The 25,435-nt window shown below is 44.1% G+C and overlaps 1 protein-coding gene across 12 annotated transcripts in view; it reads right to left on the bottom strand.

The window, feature by feature from the left end:
• The window catches only part of ATXN1 (ataxin 1), a 270,887-nt gene that overhangs the window by 42,220 nt on the left and 203,232 nt on the right, over nt 1-25,435 (bottom strand). Inside the window, exon 1 of one of the 12 annotated variants that reach the window (XM_052697778.1) lies at nt 19,670-21,809. The exons of 10 other annotated variants lie outside the window; for them this stretch is intronic. The gene's annotated coding sequence lies outside the window, so the exon portion shown is untranslated. Of the gene's footprint in view, nt 1-3,955; nt 4,406-19,669; nt 21,810-25,435 lie in introns of those variants that run through there. One more of the 12 variants, XM_052697777.1, reaches the window with a different exon arrangement.

Raw genomic sequence — 25,435 nt, 5'->3', positions numbered from 1 at the left:
GTAGAGGTGTGGCTTCTACACATACACGTAGTGACTTGCAAATTGCAAGCAAATACACCTAGTGCCTTTTCAGACACCCACTGAACTGCCCACATGCAGGAAGTTGCAGCGTACTGCATCGCTGTACCTTAATCTAGTGTAAAAGTAAAAATAAAAAATAAAATGACAAAGGAACTATTGCAAAGAGTAAACTGTGGCAAGGATTTTCTAGCACCTGCAGCCAGGTGGTGGTACAGAAGTCCACACTCAGCCTGGTTTCTTCACCTGAAGGACAGCAGGAATGAGCCATGCTCTGCCTCTGAGTCACACCCCAGGCAAGAAGACCCATGCAACTGCAGCAAAGCCAGGATGCAAAGAGCCAAGCTGTACATTCTGGGGAAGTAAAGGTGCTTTTTTTAAGCCTAAAGACCATAGTTTGAGGCTTCCACCTTGTGACCACTATTGGCAAGAAGCAAAATCACCTTGAAAATCTTTTGGGGTACTGCAGGTCCTCAACCCCTCAACAACTTCTGTAGTCTGGGAACACTTCAAAGAAAGCCTTTTCTGTTCCCGCTGCCCCATGAAGGCATCGCTGAGTGTTGCAAAGAGAGGCAGATCTGCACAAGCATTGGAGAGCATCCTCTCACTTCATTGCTGAAAATGAGTTTTGTAAGGACCTGTAACTTCTACCTCACATTCTTAAATTAACCTTCTAAATCCATTTGTAGAGACCAAAAAAAGCAAAACAAAAAACAGGCTAAGCAGCTGCATCTGCCTGTTACTTAAGCAGAAGGCAGAGTTGTTCAGCACCTTTGAGTATGAGGCCAGCTTTATTTCGGGGTCTAACTTCAGTCTCCCCAAAGGAAGATTCAAAGGGTCAGGCTTTTCACACATAAAAGCAATAAAGCTGCCTGTATTAGTGAGCACACAACCCAAAACAGCTTTCTTGGAGTCGTTCATACTACCAGCATCCCACATCTAAGTAAGCAGTGCCAATCAGATGTAAATTATTTCAGGATTATTTACTACATTTGTTTAGAAAATCATCTTGCAAGTTGTTTTTAAGCACTTTGTTTGCAAAGAACTGCAAGAATTGCCCTTAGGAAAGTGGATTTAATGGGCCATATTTTATTTTTCTGGAGAAACAGAAAATTCTGAATACAAAAACACAGAAAAACATGCTTGGAAACCTGCAAGTGAGGTAGAAGACCCATTTGAAAACGCAGCCCTTTGATGAGAAATGCTTACTTGCTCCTGATGCAGGTGGGAGCTACCCACATTCATGGGCACATATGAAGCCAGAGAAAATTAAAAAGGAGAGAACTACTCCGAAATGTCTTGACTAATATAATAGACCTAGATTGAATTTGTAAGCAAGTTATTATATTAATTATTTAGAGTACTGCTGTAAGAGGAGGTCGATTTCTGTGTGTGTGTGCACATTTGGATTTTTTCACACGTTTATAACTGCTGAGTTTCGTTCTTTGCCTTAGAAGAAAGGAGCTGACTCTGCCTTCATTTACACTGATCTAACTCTGAAATTCAACAGTTACACTGCTGTAAAATTACTATTACCGAGGGGAAGAGTATTCTAAAATTATCCTTTTGGCGGAGAGCACAGAGCCTGAAACACACAGTGCTTCCAGCACTGCTTTATCAGTACGGCGATCTCGGCAGTGCCGGAAATTCAGCCAGGAGAACCCGTGAAAGGCAGTTGTGTGCTGGCACACACCAGGCCACGCACAGCTCCAGCTTCTCGACTGGCCAGCGGCGACGTTGCTCTTAGTAACACGGCAAGATTGATTAGGTACAATAAAAAAAAGGCATTTAGAAAGGCAGCGGGGGAATAAAGTTCCTCCCCTGTGAAAGCTGCTACCGTGCAGGGGAGTGAAAAATGCCAAGTTGTCAAAAAAGGGAAAGCGATAAAATATTCCAGGAACTGAACTAGTAAGTACATTCAGAGATCTGGTTATAATGAGAAAATCCTTGCTCTGCTCTGATCCAGAAGGAACGCAGTGTCACACCCCTGGTGAACCAGACACAAACCCACCGAGACCCTGTGCTGACATGGCAAGCGCTCTCACTGTCGTCACGATGTCTGCCTTTGAGATCTCACTCTGACTTCTGCTGTCCCCTCGCTCCTGTCAGCACAGGCCAGCCAGCAGATGGACTGACAGACAGACGGACAGGTCTCCCTGGGCAGCTGCTCTCCTTCAGGAGGCTCCAGCAGATACCCCAGCAATGTGCAGGGAGCTGGGGGCTGCAATGAACCAGCCCTTTCTCGGATGGTCCCCTGCCCCATCTCTAAACCTTTGGGGCTGTTTTGTGAAATCCACAATCAGAAACTGGCTTTTCTCTGGGATGGCAGGGCAGAGAGGAGCAGTCTTGCTGAAAACCACAGGCAGCTCCTTCCCAGCATGCTCCCATAGTGAGAGGAATGGGTCAGGATCAGCACCTCTGCCTACAACTGGAGCACCTCTCCTATAAAGAAAGGTTGAGGGAACTGGGCTTGTTCAGCTTGGAAAAGAGTAGGCTCTGGGGAGACCTCACTGTGGCCTTCCAATACTTGAAGGGAGTGTATAAACAGGAGGAGGAACAGTGTTTGTGAGGGACAGCAATAGGACAACAGGGAATGGTTTTAAACTAAGACAGTGGAGGTCTGGTTTAGATATTAGGACAAAGTTTTTCACTCAGAGGGTGGTGAAGCACTGGAACAGGTTGCCCAAGGAGGCTGTGGATGCCCCATCCCTGGAGGCATTCAAGGCCAAGGCTGGATGTGGCTTTGGGCAGCCTGGTCTGCTGGTAGGCGGCCCTGCACACAGCAGGGGTTGGAAGTGGGTGAACATTGTGGTCCTTTTCAACCCAGGCCATTCTATGATTCTGTGATTCTATGAATGCTGTGTACTCACAGACAACTTGTCATCCTTCCCATCATAAACCTCTGCAGTAAACAAGAATGGCACTCACAATCTCATCTGGATCCAGGCTCATCTCTCAAATGCACCCTGGCACATTACAGTCACAAAACCATCACCACAAACATGCTGGTTGCAGAAGGCCCCAAACCTGTTGGCTAACCTCAGTGTGACAAAAGCTGGTGTCACAGCACCAATGTTTCACTTGTCTGCCAGAAGGTGATTCACAACAGGCAGGTGGTGAGCGCTCTGCTGGGGACCAGTGCCCCTTTCGTAGGCTTAGGTCATGTGTGGGGCTGCATAACCCCTCTTTGCTCCTTGGTGTGCATTCTGAACCTATCCACCCGTCTCTTTGCACTGAGACAGCTACACATACGCACACTGTACATACAAAGAAATGCAGATCAGACCGGCTTTCCTGCATGGCCCCGCAGAGACAAGTTTGCAGAGCCGCTTTAAATATCTCCCTTATTCAGAACACAGATTGGCTCGGTGAGGTGGTATATACACATTACTCTGTATACTGTGGATGTGTGAACATATGTTTGATAGCTAGCTCCCCCTATTCCGATACATAAAAACGAGTGCAAGTGCACGCTTGTTCTTTTAAAACCTCACCGCTGCTGACTCGAGCAGCGGTTCCCTGCAGGAATCTCACCCCTGCCCCTTCCTCCCCGGGGAGGCAGCAGGACTGCGGCTGGCTGCGAGCAGAGCACGATGCTGCGAGCATCAGCCAGAGGGGGCTGCGAGCGTGTGCCGTGCGCTGCCGCCGCCGCCGGGGCTGCGCTGCCTACTGTGCGAGAGGCTTTTCTCGCTTGCGTAAATCATTTCTTGAAATAATAACGCTTAAAATAGTTCAGCAAGTCTCCAGGTTTCTCGCTTAAAAAAAACGAAACAAAAAAAAAAAAAACCACGCGGAATTATGCATCCAGCACTGCACACGCAGAGCAGCACGCTGCTGAGTACCTGCGCCTGAGACCGCAGGCGGAACGCGATTGGATTCCGATGGCACCAAACCCGCAGCGCTGGGGCTGCGGGTCCCTTCCCCGAACCGCCCTCACCTCAGGTTGTGAGCGCAGGCTCTGGCTGTCGGCGTTTGCTCACTCGGCTGGATGCTAACGGTGAAGAAAGAGGCCAGACTGCTCGGGATAATGCATTGGACGGTGATAAAAATGTTTCCATGGAGCTGTACAGCAAAACAAAAATTGCTGCCCTTTTATCTGATGTGCACACATTTCATACTCGCAATATGTCTAAAGTGATTTTATGACTAAATCCTGGGAAAAATGCAAAGAATGCTTGGCTAGAAGCATACTTTTCCAGTAAAAACACAACATGGCTTATTAACTGCGGCACTTGGAGGAGGCTGTTCAGCATGAAGTGCATTTTTTCAGCTCCAGACCGAAAACATGTGTTTGGCTATACGTTTTCTTTGGCTTTGGGCACCAATTTGACTGACTGTATCAGAGGGGTCTCAGAACCCTTTCAGTGCAGGCTAGCACCAGCACAAATGAAGCAGCATTCTATTAAATGTGTCCGGGTATCACCGCTAAAGGCAAGGTTAAAACCTCCTGACTTTTTCAGAATATATTAAGGAGAAATAACAGAAACAAAAAGCTCCATTAGGTACCTCGTTAAGATTTTTGTAGTTGCTGATCAGCAGCAACCTTGTTATGGCAACACTTTTCAAAGTCACTGCAAGAAATGTTAACTGTGGCGACGGCGGGTGGGGACACCGCACAATGCACTGCAAGAGCGGCACTATTAGTGCTACCGTGAGAACACATCATGCCATTCCCATTCTATCTTTGCATGCTGGTGGGTGTAGGGTGATGTGACTCCGAATGATGTCAGATTACCCAGCCTACATTTTTCTTGGAAAGAAGCTCCTTCCTCCATTGCTCTAGCGGAAGGCCTCGGAAATACCGAGCTTAGGAGAGCTAGCTGAGCTGCATCGGGCTCTGAGGACATCTCCATGCTGCCTGGAATTTCTTCATCAGGACAAGGAGAAGGAACGTGCTGCTCCAATGCCTGGAAACACTTGAACGTGCTTACTGGGGCCTGTGAAAGCAGAAGAGCAGATAACAAGGCTTGGATTTCTGGACTAATCCCCAGGAAGCAGGATTTCGCTGCCCAGGGTAGGTTGGGCTCCAGGCAATCTTGGGCACGTTTGTAAGCGGGGTCCTATTGTCGCTCCTCTGCTCTCCCATTAAAATACTAATTGTGAAAGCTTTTGTCTCTAATCTGCATCTCACAATCGGGCAATGCTGCACAACGGGGAAGAGTGCAACTCGGTACAACATACCTACAGGCTACACTGTCTCCTCAGCATGCAGCTACTACTCATGAAACTGCCCAAGATAGATCTTGTCAGGAAACGCAATCAAATAATGGGTTTTGCTTTGAGCCAGCAGTGGGTTTGTACTTCTTTGCTCCCCCCACTCCCCAGTGCACTGTGAGAAGCTGAGCAATGGACTGGTGCCCACAGTTCTGGGGCCAGCCTGGGCACATCGGCCCGGGTTGCACCAACTGCTCTGGGCAGTAAAACCGCACCGGGCAGCAACACTGTGTGCTGTTAAATGCAAAGAGAGAGCACGCTTCCACCCCAACAGACAGACAGACACTGCAGGACAGGTGGCCAGACCATGAGGATTAGTCAGCTCACGTTTGAGCCAAAGACAAAATATTTTCAAGTCCATTCAGGGGCACGACACACTCCTCTGTCGGCTGGCACTGCCTATGCTGAGCTAGGCAGCAATCAGAATACTGCACTCCCCGTGTGAAAAGACGGGGTCAGATTTTTTCTGACTACTTTCTGGTATGCTGTTATGGGTGGGGAGGCGGAGAGATGCAATCTAGCCCAGTTCAGCCTTCCATGCTACACCATACTTCATACTTCTCACCCCTCTCTTTTACCTGTCCTGAAAGGAGAGCAGAGCTCTGTGGATGCCCCCAGAGCTGTGAGACTGGGCCTACACTGATCACCTCATTTCCAGCTTTTCAGATGACAGCTTCTCAAAACGACAAAAGGAACCACATACACCATGTTGAGAAGCATTTGTTTCTCTTCTGGAAGGCTATGCTCGCTGTAAAGACAGAAATCAGCCCATATTTTTTTCCTCTAGAAAAATAAGATGCAGTATTTTTTTCTCTTGGATGAAGGCAACGAAGGGAAAAATGCTACTTCTGAAACCTGGAAGTTTTTTACTCTTTTAGTGTCTTTCCAATGTGCACTGAAGCTTTAAAGATTAATTCTGAAAAAATTCTCCTTAAAAAATGAAAGAAAAAAGAAGTTTTCAAATTTGACAATTCTTCCCACACAGGCACACCCTTGCCTTGCCACAGAAACATACATTCACATGTGCAGACCTATCTGCCAGTCACATGCACAGGACATGAAGCCTGTCCCCTGGTCTGTGTGGAAATCCCAGTAACACTGCTGGGAGATGAAGGCATGGAAAGAAGGGACAAAGCAGCCTTCAGCAGGTGGCTGTGTCAGGACAACACCTCAGCTCTTCCCACAGATCTGAGTATTTAAATGTAAGGGGAAAAGTACGAGTAACACCATCTTCTTTGAAGTGAGCCTGTTGGCAACTGCAGACGTGCTAATGTGTGTGCGTGTAAAAGGAAAAGATTACTTATCACACACCGAAACATGTATTTTTGTTCATCACAAGACTGGCGTGTGGGGTTTTCCCTTTGCTAAACAGCCCCACTCCTCGTGGCCATCCCTCAGCTTCTAGCATTTCTGCCTGCTTCTCCTATACTCCATTGGTGACTGCGCTTCACTCCTGAAATGCAGTTAGCAGTGAACCGTTTATACCTCATCCAAGATGAGTCTCACACTTGGCACAGCTGAGGAGTCCTAAAGGGAGCTACTGCCATGTAAGGCTGCTCGGCTGTGCACTTAGTGCCACCTCATCCGTATCAGTGTCCCATTTACCTTTACAGCTACAACCCAGGCTCGCTGATACACCATCCACAAATGTCAGACCAAGCTCTGAGCTGTCGATTGCTCACTTCCTTTGCCTCTTAGCTCTGCAAGAGAATATTCTGCTGATCCACAGCAATTTTTCTGATGCTTCTTAATTTTTGTGTGCTTACCCTGGGCTGCAAAATGGCACTTTGCACATTACGGTTTGTAGTGAAACAGGCAATTTTTCTCCAAGCACCTTTCTTGCTCCTTTATTCCTCTCTATTTTAAGCAACTTTCAGATGAGAACAATGTCAGACTGACAGCTCTGGAGACCAGAGTATTTCAGGGAGAGGAGCCAAGCACAACTCCCTTCCTCTACTAACAGCTAAGGCAAGCTCTATGCTGCAAGAAACTGCACGCTCTTTCAGCTGGCGTTAGTCAGTGGAAGTCCCTGTTCACCAAAATAATGTGCTGGGCAGGTACAAGAACAAACTTACCCACTCAAAATGCTTCAAGGGACCAGGAAGATGACCATCACGCATCTAGAGGGACAAATCACACTGCTCAAGAGTTGCTCTCCCTTCCCACACAGTATTATACCTCTGCAGAGGATGAACAGAGGTGGTCTTACAATCACAGAATGATTTGAGTTGGATGGGAAGGCGGTGTAGTTCCAAACCGCCTGCCATGGGCAGGGATAGCTCTCAGCAGATCAAGCTGCCCAGGGCCCCATCCAGCCTGGCCTTGAACACCTCCACGGATGGAGCATCCTCAGCTTCTCTGGGCAGCCCGTGCCACTGCCTGAACAGCCTCACAGTGAAAAATGTATTCCCAATATTCAATCTCAATCTACCCTGGTTTAGTTTAAGGCCATCATCTCTTGTCCTATCCCCCCCTTCCCTGATGGAATCCCTCTCCAGCTTTCCTGCAGTCCCCCTTCAAGTACTGGAAGGCCACAACGGGGTCTCCCTGGGGTCTTCTCTTCTCCAGACTGAACAAGCCCAACTCTCTCAGCCTCTCTTCAGAGGAGAGATGCTTCAGCCTTCTGAGAATCCTTGTGGCCTACTCTGGAGTTATTCCAACAGCTCCATGGCCTCTTACCTTAAATTAGTTCACCAAAGGATGGTGAAGAGAGCTACTTCATAGATTATTCCTTTGAGATCTAACTTAACAACACGTAGTCAATTTAAAAGCTATCCCAGAAATTGAGCCTAACAGGACTACTTACAGAAAAGCTCCAAGTAATATCATAAGGACTGTATTTTTTATTGAAGTCTACACAACTTAACAGGAACACGGCTCCAATTTGTATATCTTGTTTTGAAATTCAGTTTAATCTTTGCTGTTTTGTTAAGTAAAAAGCTGATAAAAGCCACCACTTTTCTCCCAAATTTGGAATGTGCTTTAATTCAATAGATTCAACACCATTTTTGAATGACTTTTGTCTTGCATTACTCACAAAGACACAATGCTTCCTGAGAACTGACCCCAGCTGCTCCTTCAGAACGGGCTTACAGACAAAGAGAACAGGAACACATTAAAAAGCAGGAGTGTATTTCATTATTTACAAGCATTACTAAGTGCCACTACAAGATGACAAAAAAAGTAGTAAATCAGACAACCAAAACCCAGTGTACAACTAAGTGATAAAACCAGCCTTTAAAACCTTGATTTCTAGGCCAAACCCTATTTTAGGGCTGTTAAAGCAGTCAAACAGCTGGCAGAAGCTAAGATGTGCATGGTGATGTGCATGGTAAGATGCTGCTTTAGTTCACCAATATCCATCACACCATTTGACTACGTATAGTCTGCATCAGTCATTTAATAAAGGACAAATAAAGCCATTTTAATAGAATATAGCTTGCAGGATCAATACTTCCTGCTAAGGAAATAAATGTTTTGACAACACCTCGATATATATTTCTTTCCAGACCTCTGCTGCCATCCTGCTGCTTAGGTGGCAGCAGGAAATGCTTAACCTTGCTTTTCAGAGACCCTAAAAACCCCGTAAAACCAGCCATGACATGTAAACTGTACAGGGGGCTCTAAGAGAGAGCAGCACTCATGATGCTGCCTGTGTGGTGTGGTCTGCACACTGTAATGAAGCTTGGCACTAGGAAGCCTATATGGGGTCACCTGGTCTCTTCTATACTCGGTGCAAAGCATCAGAGGATGCAAACCCTGGAAATTCTGAGTGTGCCAGCAGCAGGCTATTTTCTCTGTGAAATTACCTAGCACGGACCAGAAAGGAAGGAGGCAATAGCTTTATATCCTTCTTTCACCCATGGAGTGACAAACAGAGTGCACATCAGCCATTCAAAGCCTCACAGTCCCAGCAGTGCAGAGAGCCTAGCAGGATTCCTTCCTGGATAATTACGCTGGATATGGTGCCACAAACACAACCATCCCTACTGGGTTATTAAAAAAATAAAACCCCCTACTTTTCACCATACATGTTGCAGCTTTCTAGTCATGCACTCACAAATTAGCCTTATGTCCATACAGGAAAACAGAGACACAAGAGACCGAGCATCTACATGAAAAGCACAATTTATGAACTCGTGGATTGCTGAGATACAGCAGAGCAGTGAATGAGTAAACCAGACCTGTTTGCTCAGCCTTTCTCACTGGCAGCAGCTGTTTGCTGCCTGCCAATAGCTTTTCCTCTGACTCTGAGAACGGCCCTATCAGCCTGTTCCAAGTCGAGCATAAAAAGTTTATCACCAGGTAGTTTTACAGTAAGGCAACTTGTGCGCTCTTTCGCAATGTTTCAGTAAGTGCAGCAAGCAGAGGCAGCTGCAGGGCAGAAACATTAACAGCAAGGGATTTTTGTGCTTCGGTGAGGAAACTCCTATTCAAATATATGCTAAAATGCAGCACTATCAGAAATCCCCAGGCCATTTCTAGCCATTGTCAGTGTTTGTACCTCCACTGATGCACTGCAAAGGGTAAAATCAGCTGGAAGGGGATGCTACGGTCCCCTCTGGGGCAGTATCCTGGGGCACTCGGCCTCTGTCAGGGCTCGTTTAAAAGATTCAAGTGACGTGGCTTCCACCCTGTCCTACCAGGGATTATCCCACAATCTAGCAGATCTCACTAGCTGGAAGTGCTTCTGGATTTCAGCCTGGATTTTCTGTACCTAGAAATGCCTAGTCACACTGCTTGGACCACCCAAACCAGCTCCTCTCCAGATTTGGATATTGAAGTACAGGATTGGTAGTTTTAGCATCACCCTCGTCCTTTTCCCTCTTCTCTCTCATTCAGACAAACCATTCGTATTTAATTCTTAATCTCTCTTCTTCTCTAGCGTATTAATCACTTTCGTTGCAGCTGTCTGAATTCTCTGAGATTTGCCAAAGTCTTTCTGGTAATGACAGGCTCATGCACACATGAACTTTGTATCTCCTAAAGCTCTGTCTGATAAAAGACACAGACCATTATGCACGCACACAGAAACATGCCAGACGTTTTCCAAATTCATTCTTTTTATAGAAAGAGCTTAACTTCTCTCAGGCAGGAAGTAAAAGGCGTTTGTCTTTCTAAGTCCCCTAGCAGAGGTGGAAAAGTAACATACTGTACTTCTTTCAGATAAATAACTAACAGGCTCCCAACTGCTTTCCACTACTGCTCATTCTGTCTTGCAAAGGCAGCATATTTTATTGATGCCTTCCTTTTCCAGGTCTCTAAGGAAGCTCATGTGGAAACTTCATGTTCTGGTTTTCAGAAACTGCACAACTTGCCTTGGTTCAGCTAGCTGCTTAAGGACATCTCATACTCGTCCCTCACACTCTTCCTGGGCTCCTTTTCACTATGAAAACTGGATTGTGAATGGGTAACAAATATGAATGAGGAAACCTCATTCAACACTACCCTTCTTCAGTATTTTAGAATCTCAGGTTACTGATGGACAACAAAATACAGCAGAGAAAGATGCTACCTTAGGGTAAAACTTTACCCTAGGGTAAAACTTGTGCCATCTTGATGTGCAATTATATCTCTGCACCATCAGAGACTGGGATGAGCAAGTGTGCCACTGCTCTCTGCGCAGCAGCTGCCTTTTCCCCAGATGGGCTCCTACACACTGTATACTCTAAATGTTTAATCCTGAATGCTTTAAGTGTTGAAAGGTATTCAGCAACTACCAGGTATCATGCAAGATTAACTTCCTAGCTATAGTTCAGCGTCAAGTATACGACCAAGACCATGATTTTGCAGACAGATAAATTCATGTGACTTCAAGTTCCGTTAAATGCAACAAGAATAGCAAAAAAAAGAAAGGGGGGGGGGGAAAAAGCATGTGCCATATCCAAATGCCCTTTTAACTGAAAACTCATTCACCACAAGGCAGGGCAGAGAGAGAAGAGCCTTTGCAGGTTGACGCCACTGAACTACAGGCAAGTTCTCTGCTCTAGCAAGATGACTCCCAGCATCTAGCATCACAAATCATTTCTCACAAACGTCCAGGGCACTTTCACAGCGACAGAATTGATAAATAAATAAATAAATAAACGAAACAGCCACTGAAAATCTTACTATTTACTTCACTTTTCTCATCTACTTGTAAGCTCACAGTATCGAACAGGCATTTTTATTCAAAAGTTAGAAGAAGTGAACCCAAACTCTGCATCTCTTGCTCGTTTCATATGAACAAAGCGTGTACATGCAAATATCCCGAGCGTAAAGAAAAACTCTTGAAGTCATTATCACATTATTTGTACCCTGAAGCGAGTCATAATTTGTATGCACCCTGCCAAGTACTTTCTGTCAAAGCTGAAGTAATTATTGGGATGTATGAAAGCAGGTGTCACTTCTGGCAAGTTGTAAGATGGCTTTATATTCTCAGTTGCAACGGGATAAAAATGATCCCTAAAAAGAGCGTAGCAGGCCATTACTTTACATCCAGTCTCTATGTGAAACTAACAGTTGCTGCTTGTACTTCGGTTATTTTTTTTCCTCCTCGGGATTTTAATTAAAGACTCAAGCTACTAAAAGACAAAAACTAAAAATACGTGCAAAATCAATCCCGTTTTGCATAATTTCTGTTCAGTTTCATAACCAGCTGTCAAGCCATCTGACCCTGATTTGCATGCGCTCCAAGGCAGGCAGCTGAACTCGCTTCCACGTCCCTGTCCCCGCTCACTCCCACACACGAACCTCTGGCTTCTCACAGGAATCTGTGCTGCAGCACTTCAGGACAGAGGGGACGCTGACTGTTATGATTGCGGGGCCAAAGCGTTTCCAACTTAGGTGCCTGCATTTAAACACCAAACTCCATGTTTAGGCATCTGAACGAGCAGCTACTGTTTCAAAGGTGCTGGGCACCCTGCATCTCCCTATTTGTTTCTGTCAAACTTGCCAAAAAGAACATCTGCTTTTAATTAATTCTCGGAGAGCTGCAGGTACGCAGGAACTTTGAAAACCGTCCCACTTACTTCAGTCCCTAAAGATACATCCAGGTGCCTACCTCTAGGCAGTCGACTTCTAAAATGCTGAAAAAGGAAAACCAGCATTGTTGTGTATAAATATATATGTTTCACATACAGATAAAGGCAAAGCCTTTGGATTCGTGTTCCATACTTGATATATGACGTGATGTCAAAGCAAGTAGATATGAGCTGGAAAGCAGCGTTGCATGTTGCAACTGGAATTGAACACTGTTAATAATTAACATAATTGCAGTATTCAGGGAAACTTTCTCCCAATGATGCTCCTCTTCCTTGGGTAAGCAAGCAACCAACAAAACCAGCTCCCAAAAGGAGATGCACTATGCAAAGACTGTAGGGAAACTGGAAATTTACTAGTGTATTTATTATGTAAGTTTATTTTCTTTTTCTTTCATTCAGACACACACCCACATTCTTGACAGTGTAGAGCTTGAAAAGTTGCTTTTTTTTTTTTCTTTTTAATTTAAAAACTGCAAACAGAAGAAAAGCACAGGCTACCACCTGCCTCTGCATATCTTCAGAGCGTGCATTTGTGCTTCTGTGCACGATGCAACTGACTACCCCAAAAGAAAAATACCCAAACACAGTAGCAATATTCTGCCCTACAACAAGGCTCCAACTTAAAAGGCAACAACATGAGAATGCACGTCTGCACGTGTATAAAATGCTGTCCTGAACCACAGAGCAGGGACGACGCAGTCAATGGAAAGTTACTGCTCTGGGCCTGTCCTATTTCTTACTGAGACCTGCCAGGTAAGTGCATGCTTCTGTGTGCACATGTTGTCAATGTGCAAGATCACAGTGATGCTTCAGATTTATAAAAAAACCTCACAAACTAGGTTTAAAGTACACACAGCCTGTACCTGTGCAGTGCAAAAGTTGGTATTTCCACACCTGAACCCACGGAGTTTCACATGCTGCACTACGGCTCCAACTGAGCTGCCACAGGCACAAAAAGCACAGGACAAAAAAACCAACATTGTCACCATTGTTATTTTGTTTGTTCAAAGCCTCATATTCCAATCAGGAAAGAAAAGGTGAGAAAAAAACAGCAGTTCTACATTAGGCTTATATAAGGAGGACATAAAACAAGCCACACCTGCTGTCCCATTGTGAAGGTCTGGCTCCCAGCAGAACCAGGATCAGGACAAGGACCATGACCACCCTTGGACCAGCCCTGACTACAGCATCACCAAGAAGACTAGCTTTGCCAGCTGTTTCCCTTCACTCATTTCAAAACTTCTGTTGTCACATGTTTATTTGTCACATATTAGGATTGGGAGGGCATTAGGTAAAGTCAGCCATCACTCAGTAGAGCAGGTTTCAGCCATGTGTCAGACTACTGCACCATCCTTCGCAGCAAGCATTAGCAGGACACCTCCTCTCCATTCTGACTTCATCAAAACACTTTCTTCAGTGCTCAGGATAATATCATAGAATCACAGAATCACCAAAGTTGGAAACAAACCTCCAAGATCATCCAGGTCAACTGTCCACCTATCACCAACATTTCCCACTAAACCATGTCCCTCAGTACAACATCTAAATATTTCTTGAACACCTCCAGGGATGGTGACTCCACCACCTCCCCGGGCAGCTCGTTCCAGTGCCTGACCACTCTTTTGAAGAATATGCTTTTCCTGTTCCTTTAAGACCTAAATGGAAAGTATCTATCCAAACCAAATGTTTTGGTGAGAAACTCTGAACTGCCAAAAACTTGGACAAAGCAGGTGAGATGACATATGCATGCCTACCTCTGCAGCCCCACATCAGAGAGAAAACATGGCAGTGGCTCCTGTACCATGCTGGAATAAATGCACTGTGTAAGCGCACTGCAGGTCACAAAAGCCCCAGGTATTGGACTCGAGTGGTGACTTTGGGAGAGTGCAGGACTCCAACAGAAGTCTCTCACAGCATTCCCGAGTGGTTCCTTCAATGGGAAGCAGACCCGTTCTGTGAGGCCAGGCTGCTCTCCTGATGGTGAGGCCTGCCACACAAGGATGGGTCATGGTCCTGGAATCAACAAGATGCTGCGGGGGAATTGCTGGCTGGATTTAGTGACAGCTCCATGGAAAGTGCTACCTGCTGATGTATGGGATGGAAACATGGCTACATCTTGCAGATGGGAAGCTTAAAAGCCTTGAGGAAAAAGTGTTAATACCTGCAAGAGAAATAACCCCAGACACAACCTGGTGAGGCTTGCAAGCAGTATCACCTAGGCTTGCACCAGGCTAACAAACACAGCAGGAGAGAGACAGACCCTTGAGATGATCCAGTTATAGCCCACAAGAAGCCAATTGCAATGAATATTTTAGAGAGGTGAATGCATTTAAGAAAAGCTCTGTGACACCGGGATCAGAGTACCCTGAGGAAGTCCTGCTGCCGAGACGCACAGCACACAGATACCACCACTGTGCTGCTTGGGGCACTTCTGCAAGTGCTGCAGCAACCATTTCTCAAGCCACAGACAGAAGTGCCTGCGTTTCACACTACAGTATCCTGTCACACGGGCACAGCCTTGAGAAACACCCTGTTTCCCAAAGCATGAGGAAAATCACTCAATTTCATTTTGGTCCAAGCAGGAAGTATCGAGGTGCTGCCAACAGGACAAGAATTATCTCCTTCATCCAGGATACGCTGAAGGGTGTAGAACAGAACTGCAGGCACAACCCTATTTTCACTGCACTTAATAGCCTGGAAACACTCAGAGCAGCCACTTTGAAGGGGTTAATCCACCCACTGCAGTATTTCTGGTAATGACTCACAAAATCCCACACAATTCTGATACCATTTTCTTGATAAAACCATGCATTTGGTTCTTAAAAAAAAAAAGAAGAAGAAAAAAAGAAGACAAAACCATAGTGGTTGCTGTTAGTAGCAAAGCAGTGGTGCATGAAGCCAACAGCATCGAGTGGTACCAGCACAAAGCTGATCTCCATGCAAAGACCCTTTGTAGACAGGGGGCGGAAAGGCAGGCTCTTCATCCTGTCACCAATAATTTGCCTTGTTGTACGTTGGGACTTACACAGATGTTGGCATAATGTCTTGCATATGGACAGCAAAAGGAGCATTCATTTCAAGAATGACACGATTGTCTGCGTGGTAAGGATAATAAGGGAAAACTCTCAAAATGCATCCAGTGATACAGCTAAACGAGAACCCCAAATGAAAGGGCTTCTCGTGTAGTCAATGGCAAAATTCAGACAAGATTTAATAGCAGTCTTTTTTCCTCTATTTAAAAATCTGAATTAAATTTTACTCAAGCATCTTATGATATTCAGGAGCACATACCAGAGCATAGCAGTGTTCACTCACCACCACAGAACATTAACTGAATTCGCTCGGAAAAAAATGTTCAACTATGTATAGAGAAGCCAAGAGAGAGAAAAAAAATTTAAAAAAAGAAGATGCTTGCTAGGATTTTTATTTTTTTTTTGGCAGACTTCACTTGAAAGCAGCCAAACTCCCTTCTGCTTCTGTAAGGCAAAGGAACAGAGTGCTGGGTGCACTGAGGTCACAGGAAGAGAGCACTTAAGCTTGTGCTTAAATGTGGGACAGCACTGTACCAGTTGCTTGGTCCTAAAGGTACCAAACTAAGTATTGCCTTAGGAGAATAATACTTAAGTACTGCCTGAAGGAGAGATGCTTTCCTGAGGCTGTTCCTGAGCAGTCCTTGTAAGAATCCACAGCCTACTACAGATTAGTGTCTGATGTTTTGTTCACTTGAAGGGATTCAGGATCCATGAGAACACCCAGCAACGTGTTCAAGCGCCCAGCACCCTGGAGGATGCAGCAGTCACACTGCACCGACAGGCTTGCTGTGAGATGGCTTGGGAAGAGATCCTGGAGCAAATTCACCCTTGTGACAAAAAAAGCATACAGAGAAATCTGTATTTGGATCACTTTCACTGCAGAAAAGAAAACAAATCTGAAATAATTGCTTTGTGGGAACATGTGGCATGTGAAGGCCAATAGCAATAACTTCAAATTCATTTATTTTTCTTTGATTCTTTTTCAATTTAATACGCTGAACAAATTCCTGAAAAGAAATAAAAATTATGAGAGAAAAAAAGCAGGTAAAGCCATTTCAGAAGTTCTTTTCACCCACATTTATAAGATGTCTCTCCAAAGTAAGACAGATTGTAAGGGGCTCTGAGAATGAGTTTCCATGTCATCCTTCCTATAATAACATTATTACCACCAGACACCTTGGTATGTCCACACCTTTCTTCTCAATTGGGTAAAAGAACAAGTTTTAAGAGCTGCCACTGGTTCAATTAATTCAGAGACTGAAACTGCACTGTCAGCTGGTTGTAACGTCACCCTATTGCTCTCGTGATCTGAGAGCGCTGAGCACAAAAGCTCTACTTTATCTCCTCCTCATCCTGATGTTTTCTAAACCAAAGAGCAAAAGTCAGTACAAGAGAGTGGAAGGCAGTAACTTTGGAAAGTTGAGCAGCACCACCAAGCAAAACTGTTAACCTTATTTTGGCAAGGTGAAAGATTTGTATAACACTTTTTCCTCCTACTACATGTATTTACTCTAAAAAATCAATTTCCTTTGTTGCTATTTATTGCTGCATGTTGCTCAGTGGTTCTGAGAAACTGCACGGAAAATCACAACGTTGCACTTGTCAAATTGACCCTACAGGGTCATGCCACCAGTACGTGCTTCATCCCAAGAAGCAAGTCTGCCAAAGTCATGCTGTGCATATCATCACTAAACCCATGAGGAAATGCAAATTTGCCTGTATCATAGCTTATTTGCATAGCTTTCCATTGCTTTTGTACAACCTTCTTATAAAATGCCAATTTACTTCACTTTCCTACAGCTTACTGCCAGCGTGAGGTATTTACAGCTTTTATGCAAGGCATATTCAGCAGTTAAAACATTAAGAGACATAATGAAATGCATTTTGGAATTAGAACATGGCCTTTGAGACGACAACCTAAGGTTCAGGACTTTGGGACACGGGAGTGCCAACATCCCTTTGTAAAGGGGCAGAACCCTCCCTCTCACACACTCAAGAGCCGCACAGCTTTTTCTATTTTCTATCTGATCTGCAAAAGCAGAAATATTTGCTTGCAAACTATGAAGGGCCTGAATCCAGTTACTGAGTACACATTTCACTCACACTGCTATCAGAATGGATGGCTGCCAGTTCAGTGTCTTGGCCGGCATTCAAACACGCTGATTGCTGAGCCTCCTTGGATTCCGAGCTCACAATTTCAGAAAGAGAAAAAAAAAGAAAAAAAGAAAGAAAGAAAGAAAGAAAATAATCCCTGAACATGAAATGAGAAACCCTTCACAAACATTTTTGAGATGCTATCGGGCTGATTTTCCCCCCCCCTCCCTTTTTGTCAATTCAGTTGCTGGAACCAGGCACACACAAGCAGCTTTCTCTGCAAGGAGAGCAGTGAGGGAGTTTGGACTTTATCTATGCAGCTACAATACAATAAACGTTAGATTTGTCCTAGCCAAACAATTTCCACACATGCAACAAGGTCAGCCTTCATTCAAGTCACCAGCGGAGGAAAAGATCTGTTTATACTTTCATATCTTAACTTGAAAAATAGGAAAGAAATGCTTCTGCGACTTCTGTCAAAACTGGGTGAGAGAGCGCAGAGAGACCTTCTGCCTTACGCAACGCCTTTTTTCCTTTTGTTTCCCTCACCGCTCAGTACCAAACCCGAGCAGACCCAAAAGCAAGCCCCTGGGAGCCCTGTGCTCCCACTTCCCCACCTTTGGTGGCATTTCTGGCAGTGCCCAGCTGCGTGCAGGCCCTGCCTCCCCTGCATGGCAGCAGATGCTTTGGGTCAGGCCGGAGCCTGACAGGTGGTTGTTAATGGCCTCTACAAGGCATGTGGGAGGGCAGCCTGGCAGCGCAGCGTCCTTCACTGTGACAGCTTAATAAGCCAAGTGGAGGCAGTTCAGTGCATTATTTTCTAAGACTCTAAATGGAAGTGACCGAACTCCAAACTGAATGGCCATATACACGCAGCCTGTAGCCAACACAATAAACAGCATACATGTTCATTCAGCATCCGTGCTACTCGTGGACAAGCAGACCTGGCCCTGCCGGGTCAGTCTGGAAATAACTCTGCTCTTTGCAAGATTACCTTCACGTGTTACCACACCTCTTAATGCAATCAGGTATGTCTATTCAATGATAATTGCTTGGGCTAATTATTAGAAAATTCAATTTATGCTCATCTGCCTGAGGGGAAGGGAGCTTAAAATTAACTTGATGTATTTATTTAACTTTTTACAGCATTATTATTGTTTAAAAATTATGACAGCACTGTGCCCAGAGGCCTCAGCTGGGATCGGGATCCCACCACAAGTACACAAATATCCACCCAGCTTGATATCCAGGCAAAGGTCCTGACCCTGCAAACTTTTAGACAAGAACTTCCCACAGATTGGGAGCAAGGCCATGGAAATCAAAAGCCTATTAGTCCTTATGGAAGTGAAGCAAGGGCATTAAGACACCACATCCTGATATATGCTGGCAGACCCAAAAGGCTCCTATTTTGGAATAAAGTGCCATTGTCACTTTTGGTTTTATCATTAAATATTTAGATATAAAATCCCCTCCCATCCAATGCTGCCTTTTCTTGCTCCTATCTTACAATTAGGACCATCATCCATCCAGAGAATGCAAAAATGTGCAGGGAGACATCCTGGCCCCAGGAACACAAGATTTATGTCAATAATCACATTGGGCAATTGTCAGAATCTTTTACTTTATATGCATGCTGTGTAACAATTTGATTTTTCCTTGTGGTAAACTCTGAAGGATATATGTCTGAGAAAAGCAGCTAACAGTTCCACCTGCCTTCACTTCTAGACATCTGAACTCCAACACTTGGTTGATCTTATTACTTATGTTCAAGCATGTTTTTTCAGATATAATCTAATTCAAGAATTGTACTGGTCAGACAGTAATATCAATATTATCATATTAATCAACTGAGACTCAAATATTTTACAAGATCAAATCAAAAGTGGAGGAAATTGCACCTTAAACTCTCCTGAGAACTGTCTGTACTGACGTGAGACATGCAAAAGAGTGCAGAAGAAAATGCTGAGAAAGGGACTTGTGCCTCCAGGCATCAGTAGAAGGGCACTAGAATTAGAAGAGCGTTAGAATCAGAAAACCATTTCTTCCTCAGGCTCTTCACTGATGCTTTAGAAAAGAGCCATCCATCCATATGTTCTCTGTGTTTGCTGAGCTAAAGGGCAGCACCTATATACAAGCATGGTTTAACCTCTAGAACCCTTCAGAGGCTCCTCTGCTCAGAGCAAATGAGGTGTCAGCAATACACTCCATTCCCTGTTCTTCTCCTCATCACAAGAAGAGCTGAGATTAGCCCATACAGAGAAAAAATGGAAACACTGAATAAATACTCACTTCAGTGAGCTGTGCTGACAATCTCCTTTCAGTAGAGCAGTTCAGGAAGGGTGAATGCAGGCAAACTCACATTTAAGGCTGGTCCTCCACAGCTGACACCTCTCTGTGCTCAAACACCAAAAAGACCTTGGGACAGATCTAAACTCCAAACTCACACAATGGAATAGCATGTAGAAGAACTTCTCCAGAACCGCAGGGTTTTGTTTGAAAATGTAAGGTGGGATAATGTCTTCTGCTACCCTTCCACATTCCTCTTCTTCAATTTGAGCTGCAGTTCAGTGGAGCTGTTTCAAGGTCCCACTAAATACGTCAAGGCTTCTACATGTAACTGCATTCTTGCAGCACAAAATGAAACAGAACAGCACAAGATGAAAGAAAAAGAAACCATCTTTTAGCCACACAAATTCTGTGTATTTTGCATATCGCTCCTAACACACACTGGCAGCCCACACCAAAAAGGCTCCTGTTTTGGAAGAAAGTGACATTTGAGTCACTTTTGTTTTTATCATTAGATAGGAAGACATCAAACACCACCTCCTCCCTAAAATGTCACTCAAGGTTTTACTGTGCTGCCATCCTCACAAGACTGGGTTCCTTTTCCATCCCGAACTCAGGCCAGGAACATAAGGAGCAGGACTAGGACATGCTGCCCCTGCAACCAGCAGAAAACCCTGGCATTGCTTGCTGTTACCCACTCCCCTTCCACTTCACCATTTTCTGGTGAAGAAGTGCCTAAACTACCAGTGTTTACCCTGCAGGTCATGCTTTGCCCATGCTAGTCTCGTAAATGAGATAACTTCAGTTACACTTGTCAGTGAGACGAACTTCTCAAGAAAGGAGAATTTACTGCTCTAAGCATTTCAGACCTTTGTGACGGTTGGCTCTATCCTTTTTAATTCCAAAACCAACAACAACATCCATTCTTTGACAACAGGCCTTTATCAGGCTTAAAAAAAATAATAATTCAAACTAACCTGCTTACTTCAAAGCTATGATCATAATTTCAGCTGGCACATCACGAACAAAATGGTCTAGAACTAACCTCAAACAGTCATCTGGAGAAAAACAACATATTTTCCCATGTCATCACCACTATAGCACATACTAACCACAACTATTCAGCCTGTCAATTTTCAGTTTATATTATGATAACTTTACCTAAAAGCATTTCGTGGTTCAAAAACAGCAAGTGCAACGCCAGGGAAACATTTGCTGAACTGACAAGCATGGCAGGGCTCGTGTCAGGAATAAGCTTTCTGTAAAGCAGGAAGCAAAGTAAAAACAAATTTCACTGGGGACCAGGGACTTCTCAGAAATACCCCACAATGCTAACGCATGTTGGTTTAATCCCAAATAACCATGGTAGATGGGGAGAAATGAATCTTACTTCAGTTGTGAACCTCCCATAAAAATCTTTAATAACTATGGCGATCAAGAAAAGGAACGCCTTTTTTTTTTTTTAATTGCATTAGTGTCTCCATTTCCATAAATAGAAAGGTTTTTCATGTTCACTGAGTGTCTAAGAGAAGTAAGAAAGCAGCCATTTCTGGGAGTCTGGACAGGAAAGTATCTGCCAGGCACAAGGACTTTGCCAAATACACTTTCAGACATGTAATCCCCATGATTCACAAGGAACCAAGCATACGTAGGCTTCAGTTACTTTTCTCATTTTAAGGAGGATAAAAGCAAAACTCTCATTAACAAGTGTTCTGGTTCAAATTCTATGCTCAAAACTCCAGACTTTGACAATCATACCCCCACATTCAGGCCTGAAAAATATTCTCGAGCTGTTCTACTGCGTTAGTAGTACCGCCGAAGCAAACGAGAAGTCACTGCATCACCACCTGATCTGGGCAAGGAAAAGGTGGTCATGTCTGCTTTAGCTGGATGCCTAGGTAAGAACAGCAAACCAAGTGGCAAAACAAAACAAAAAGCACACTTTGAGGAGTGTATGAAAACACTCAGCAACTTACAGTAGTACTCTACTGATTTGCCGGGTCACTGGGGCGCGACGCAGGTCTCTACACAAATAGCTGCAAGCTTTCCTTATGCAGTCTGTAAGAACAATCTGAACCACTCTGTTCTGACTGCATCTTCCCGGCCCTTCTCAGAAAGGCTGTGACTTTCCAAGGTGCAGCTGAGACACATCAGGGCAGCATTACCCCTGTGGTTAAGGGGGAACGCATGTCCCCTATGTGGTTTTGGTGGGAAACACAGTGAAGGTGACTCACTGTCCCCAGGGAGAGTTGATTTTAATACTGGGCTGCTTGTAGGCTGTGCTCTAAGGAGACCATAAAAAAGGGGCAAGGATGGGGCAAAACAGGTAGGAGCTCTGCAGCTAAGTATTTATTTCAGAAGCAATGCCTGGTTATACCTGCCTGGATGCCTACCTGTGCAATCTGGTTTAGAGAACCTGCTTTGGCAGGAGGGTTGGACTCGATGATCTCTGGAGGTCCCTTCCAACCCCTACAATTCTGTGATTCTGTGATTATCAAACTGCAGTGCCCCACAAGCAGGATTATAAAGCCTGAGCATTATAAGTATGGGCAGATCTTCCATGATCTCACTGTGAGTCTGAGATAGACTGCACCCAGGGCTCACAAAACACAAAGCTGTGTTCCTCCACTGCTCTGACAGCAATTTATGTCAATGAATGTACTGCTGCTAATGTGCACTGAGCTCCCACTCCAGATGCCAAAGCCATGCTCCGCACAAAGCCTGAACTGTGTGGTGCCTGGGCACAGCTTGCTATTAGCTGTATTTTCCCCCACCTCATGGAAGTTTTAAGGGAGACATTATGAGAAAAGCAGGAGCATTGTAAGACGTTTCTAACCACTCAATAAACTAACCTCATTTTTTTCATGTAAGTATTGCAACTCAGCAGTTCTACTATGGGATCCCAGAAAGCATGAGACATTCTTAATTTAGCAAGAACAACTGCATACTATGTCAACTACTGAAAATCTCAATGTACAGCAGAAAATGTTTCGAGTCAACAGACTGAAAAGCAAGGCTGCTGGATTAGGTTTTTTTTTACAGCATGTTTGACATTCTCAAGAAGAGATTTAAAAAGATGTAGTATCAGATATGAAATCCTACTTCTCTGCTTGAAGCTTCCATTACTTTCAGACTGTGCAATATGCTTTTGTTTGATTTTTTTTCCCCTGTATGAAAAATACGCTTTACAGTTGAGGCTTCGTCAGTTTCACAGCACTAAAATGTATGCCTAACTTAAAATCAGTAAAGCCTACTGAAAACAAAAAGGGGCTGCTGAAAAGGTAAATATGCCCTGGTGTGTTGTCCTGAATAGGAATCAGACTTAAGTATGCAATTGGGTATCTCTAAAATAGGTCTTCTAATAAGCACAGATCACAACATAACCTTGCGTATCAAATAATAACCAAAGCTTTCTGTCTTGCAGAGAACGACAGCAGAGATAAACTGGAAGGCTTTGGGCATAAGATTTGATTGCTTTATTAGAAGGAATATTAACACATAGTGGCAGAGGGTAAAGACTAAGCTCCAAAGGAATGAGCCAGAAAAGCTGTTACAGATGGAAGAGCCATCATCTACTGTGGAAATAAAAAAGGAAGAAAACAGTATTGAAAAACAGTATTGAAAAAGAATATGTAGGGAAAATAAAACAGAAATCTGAGTAGTAGTAGGAAATGGAAGGCAGAACGATGAAAGGGGGCCTCCAGAAATTCTGAAGTGCAGGGACATCAATTAGCCAGAACAATAAAGTTTGTTTTGCTTTGGATAAACAGAAGCAGCTCCGAGTTTCAGTGCCTGTCCAGAGCACATTAACTCTCATTTGGACAAGACGTGGGCTTTGACAGACCACATGGACAGCTTTGCGTGAGACTTCCAGAATCTGCGTGCTGAAAGGATGGACGCACAGCAGTACCCCATTACTGCTGTTGAAATATCCCAACAACATAACTGAAGAGGATGGAATTATGTCAGATGGTATCTCAGGCAGCATTAAGGCTAATTGCAGAAATCAGGCTGAGGATGGCATTAAAATCATTAACAACAGCTTAGGAGAAGTAAAGGAAGGCATGAAGTCTGGATGCTTGAAACTTAATAGGGCAAAACACTTAAAAAGGCACTGCATAGAACTGGCCTGTCTTGTCAGGAAAATGGACAGCGTGATCTGTATTAATAGGACTCCTGTACCTCTTACATCAATGCAAACAGGAAGCACATGAATGTAAAACAAAAACAACAGTGAGGTAAAAGCTTACAGGCAAAGGTATAAAACTCTTTCACTCAAATTCTATTTGATTCTCAGATGGGATTTTCGGCCAGAAGGCAAAAGTAATCCTTCTGGACAAGCTCACTGCAGGTTGGCTGGACTCTACCTGCAAAGGCAGGTCAACCCAGAAGCCAGTCTGTCCATTCTCTCCTCTGGCTTGGAGACTCTTGTTATTACATCTGTGTATTTACATGGCTAGCCAAAATAGACCTTGACTGAGGCCTACAAACCTAATGCCATAACAGTAATAATAACAGTAATAAATTTGATATGAGAGATTCTTATTAAAATGTCAGAGAAGCACATACATATCATGCGTATAAATAATCTGCAAAAATAATTTCAGAGACATGTTTGCTCTTGCCTTTTGGTACCAAAGGCCCGACCTAAAGTCTGTAACGTCAACAAATAGGCTCAGAGACTTCAAAGCTGACTTTAGGGTATGGTATTTTTCCATAACTTTTCTTTTTAATTCGTGTTCCCTCATGATTATGGCTTCTTCTCTCTGGAAGCAACAGAACTTCAAACCTACTTCAACTAACATACCTGAAATCAACTCACCTGAAGGCAGTTCAAGAGTCTTGGACTTCATATAATTATCTGCCTAGAAACCACAGTCTGTGTCCACTGTTTATTTGTTTACTTGTCCCTTGATCTAAGTGAAGGGATGCTTACTCAAATATACGTACTACTTTTTCTTTTTTTCCAGTTTGCAAATCTCTCCTGCAAAGTTTAAACTTAGTCTTCCAATAAACAAGATGAGTCTGATTGCTTTGAAGTATCTTGGCTTTATCTGAGTGCACAAATGAAACATCTAACTGGCACAGCCATGTACGTCAGCACACCAGGCACAAAGTAGTGTGAAAAACCAGGCTGCAACGCCTGCATATCTTTCGTGCTTATTCTTCCACCCTTAAAGATGTTTTCTTGGTTAGCCAACTTTAAATCAATCTATTGTATATACAGCACTACTGAAAACCAGCACTCAAGTGTACAAGATAAACATGTGCTCCTACTGAAACATGAGATAATATATTTGCACCCCTGTGATTACTGCTGCTACCGTGAAGCTGTCTTCAATGCACAGAGCCATACAAAGCTGGGGAGCCACGCCAAGGAAGCAAGAGGCCCTGTGCAGAAAAAGGCCAACACTTTGGAAACACAAACAGTGCTGTGCAAGGGAGAAATGCAGGGTCTCTGAAAACAGAGTCTGTCAGACATGACATGTGTATACCCACAATAAAGAAAGAAGTTTCTCCATACAAGTAAGAAGGCTTTCCTGCTCAGAATACACGTGGCCCTACAGCCTCAGGGAAAGTAAAAGGCTTTGAACTCACATTTACTGCAGAAGTAAAGTACTGTAAGTTATCTCCCTCCCTTTAGTGAGTATGTAACTCTTGTTTTTTTTCCCCGTTGCCTGATTATTTTTGCAAAATAAGCAGAAAAAAAACCCAAACTCTTGGAATTTAATTGCTTTTAAGACTTCTATTTCCAGTTGGATTTGGTGG

The sequence above is a fragment of the Tympanuchus pallidicinctus genome, unplaced genomic scaffold (genome assembly GCF_026119805.1).
Source record: "Tympanuchus pallidicinctus isolate F22 unplaced genomic scaffold, pur_lepc_1.0 scaffold31, whole genome shotgun sequence".
Lineage (NCBI taxonomy): Eukaryota > Metazoa > Chordata > Aves > Galliformes > Phasianidae > Tympanuchus > Tympanuchus pallidicinctus.
The sequence above is the reverse complement of the archived record's forward strand: the minus strand, read 5'-3'. Positions and strand labels throughout refer to the sequence as shown.